This window comes from Morone saxatilis, unplaced genomic scaffold, assembly GCF_004916995.1.
Source record: "Morone saxatilis isolate NCDOM2014 unplaced genomic scaffold, NCSU_SB_2.0 Contig17, whole genome shotgun sequence".
Classification (NCBI taxonomy): Eukaryota; Metazoa; Chordata; class Actinopteri; family Moronidae; genus Morone; species Morone saxatilis.
The window spans coordinates 25,508,638-25,511,125 of record NW_023339729.1 but is presented as its reverse complement, the minus strand read 5'-3'; the positions used below and the strand labels follow the sequence as shown (position 1 = coordinate 25,511,125).

The 2,488-nt window shown below is 42.2% G+C and overlaps 1 protein-coding gene across 1 annotated transcript in view; it reads right to left on the bottom strand.

Annotated features, from left to right (window-relative positions):
* Positions 1 to 507: 507 nt before the first annotated feature.
* The window catches only part of meis1a (Meis homeobox 1 a), a gene marked incomplete at its 5' end in the record, with an annotated part of 22,996 nt that continues 21,015 nt past the window's right edge, over positions 508 to 2,488 (bottom strand). The window contains 1 exon segment of the mRNA XM_035659683.1: positions 508 to 1,226.

Genomic DNA, 2,488 nt, shown 5'->3' with positions numbered 1-2,488 from the left:
AAACAAACCACAGAGGGAGGCTTGCGATACAACACAGGCAGAGGGAGGAAGACACCATGTGACTCTGTATAGAGAAGATAACTGATATATTGATATTTAAATGTCATATAAAACCTTTAAGCTTTGTGAGGGTAGTGATGTAAATTTCATGGTCTGCCTAAGATTTATGCCTGTATGTGTGCTTGTAATTACATATGATTCTTTCTGGGGAATTAAATGGAAATTAGTAAAAAATAAAAAAGTAAAGGACTGGTAAAATAAAGTGTTACTGAAGGATAAAATTGGATGAATGTTATTGGCTTATATTAATCTCCAAAGTAACCAGTGACTCCAGCTGTCAAACACATGTAGTCGGGTTAAAATGGACAAATTATTCCATGAAATTTGGTGGAGGAAATTTTGGTAGAAATTCTCCCGAAATGGAAATATACAGGTAGAGTATGTGAGCCAAGGAGCCAAAACCCCCAGACGTGGATAATAAAATACTTTCACAAGTCGAGGATCAAATTTGCTTCACTTTTTTATTTTCAAAGTCAAAGGTTTGTGGGGCTCGAGGGAAGATAGAAGTCTATGAAAAAAGACAAACACACACAGTGTGAAAAGTGAAACAGTACAAGTCCTTTTCTTTAAAAACACGTTATGCAAAAGTCAGCAGCAGAGAACTCGTCACGACTCGTCTCTCATCGTCTGAGAGTCCACAGTCACGTGACCTCTGCCCGCCATTTTCCAGAGTTTCAGCCTCTTGAAAAAAGGTTTGTTGACGCGTCCTGAAGAGAACGCCTCGAGGGGAAATACAGACATCAGCTTCATGTGTTCAACTGCTGGAGAGGAGGAGAGGAGGATGCTCTGCTGGTGTCAAAGAGTCCATTTGAGGCTTCCGTAGTTGTAGTCCAGAGATGAACAGAAGGTTAAATCAGTTGGGTCTGCTGACGTCACAGGAAATGATCAAATCCAGAGACGCCACGTCGGCGTTTGGGATCCAGAAGACTCCTCCGCGCAGCTGTTTATGATTCCTTCCATCTGTCGCCACATCGTCTTTGTGTTTGTGCTTCAGCTGTTCCAACTTTTTAAGTCACAGAGCGTCTCCGGTGGCCATGGAGACGCAGCGGCTGTCAGGTGTTTCCCTATCGGGCCAGGTAGATGCCCGCAGGGGGGGTGAGGGTTGAGAGGAAGACGGGTGAGGAGGCGTGAGGTCCTGCTCCACGCCTGACCGGCTGATAAGAGTCCTGCAGAGGAAACAGAAAGCAACAGGCAGTAAACACACTGAGAATCAGTCGATAATGGACTCTTCGTCGGTGCTAACGCTGCTAACATTAGTACTAGTCAGGGTTTCCACTCTTTTTAAGAAATCATTTTCCAGGCCCTTTCCAGGACATTTTCCAGGAGTTTTTCTTGACCCTATATGACAGCACTTGCTTACAAACGGTCACATAAGCTGCGGTTTCGGGCAAATGGACTACATTCATTTGGCCTCTCGCTTCGCAGCTCTGGAAAAAATAGACTCGATGCCGAGAAGATCAAGCCAGTTCCACTCTGCGTCTGGTGAACCTGCTCTGAAATGTATCCTCCCAACAGTGAAGTTTTAAACTAAATACGAGCATGAAGTTATGATCTGAGGGAGGGGCTAAAATGCAATCAGATATTTTCAAGCACAACATAGATTGTTTCCAGGATATTTGATCAATTTCTGGGTGTTTCCATGACTCAAAACTGTCTACCAACTCTTCCTGCCGGGACTGTTTTATGATCATCTGCTCTCAAACCCCCCAAATATTCTGTCAATAGAGATGTTAGTCCCGCAGGTGAAGTAAGGGAAAATGCCATTATCAGGGATTAATGGACAACATGGAGGCCAGAACCATCTGTGCAGCCAAAACAACCAAAGAACGAGTAGAACAAAGTGTTTGAGAAAAAAAATGAACTGAATTTGCCAGAAAAGATGATATATGATTGTTAAAATATTACACAATACAGAGAATTGTATAAAAAGCTTCTAAAAATATCACGAAAACTCTGATTGATCTGTGATCAATGTGTTCTCTGTTTGGGTTCATTGTACAGGTTATCAGTCCTCTACCGTTACTGTAATGCATTAAATATAGTATAAAGAGCTCCTATAAGGAAAAAGGTTGGGAACCAGAGCTTTAAAGGACCAGTGTGTAGGACTTTATCTAGCTGTCGTGGTTGCAGATTTAAACTCCCTTGCCTAACCCTCTTCATCCTAGGAGAAACTACCATGGAAAGCCCCTATCTAGAGTCAGTGTTTGGTTTGTCTGTTCTGGGCTACCATAGAAACATGGCGGACTCCACCAGAAGAGGACCCGCTCCCTCTGTAGATAAAAACATTCTGAGGTAACAAAAACACAACGGTTCTTATTCTCAGGTAATTAAACACTAATAAAAACACACCTATGAATATTATATTCCATTTCTGCCAATAGATCTTCCTAAATGTTACACACTGGCCCTTTTTAATTAATGTTGTTTA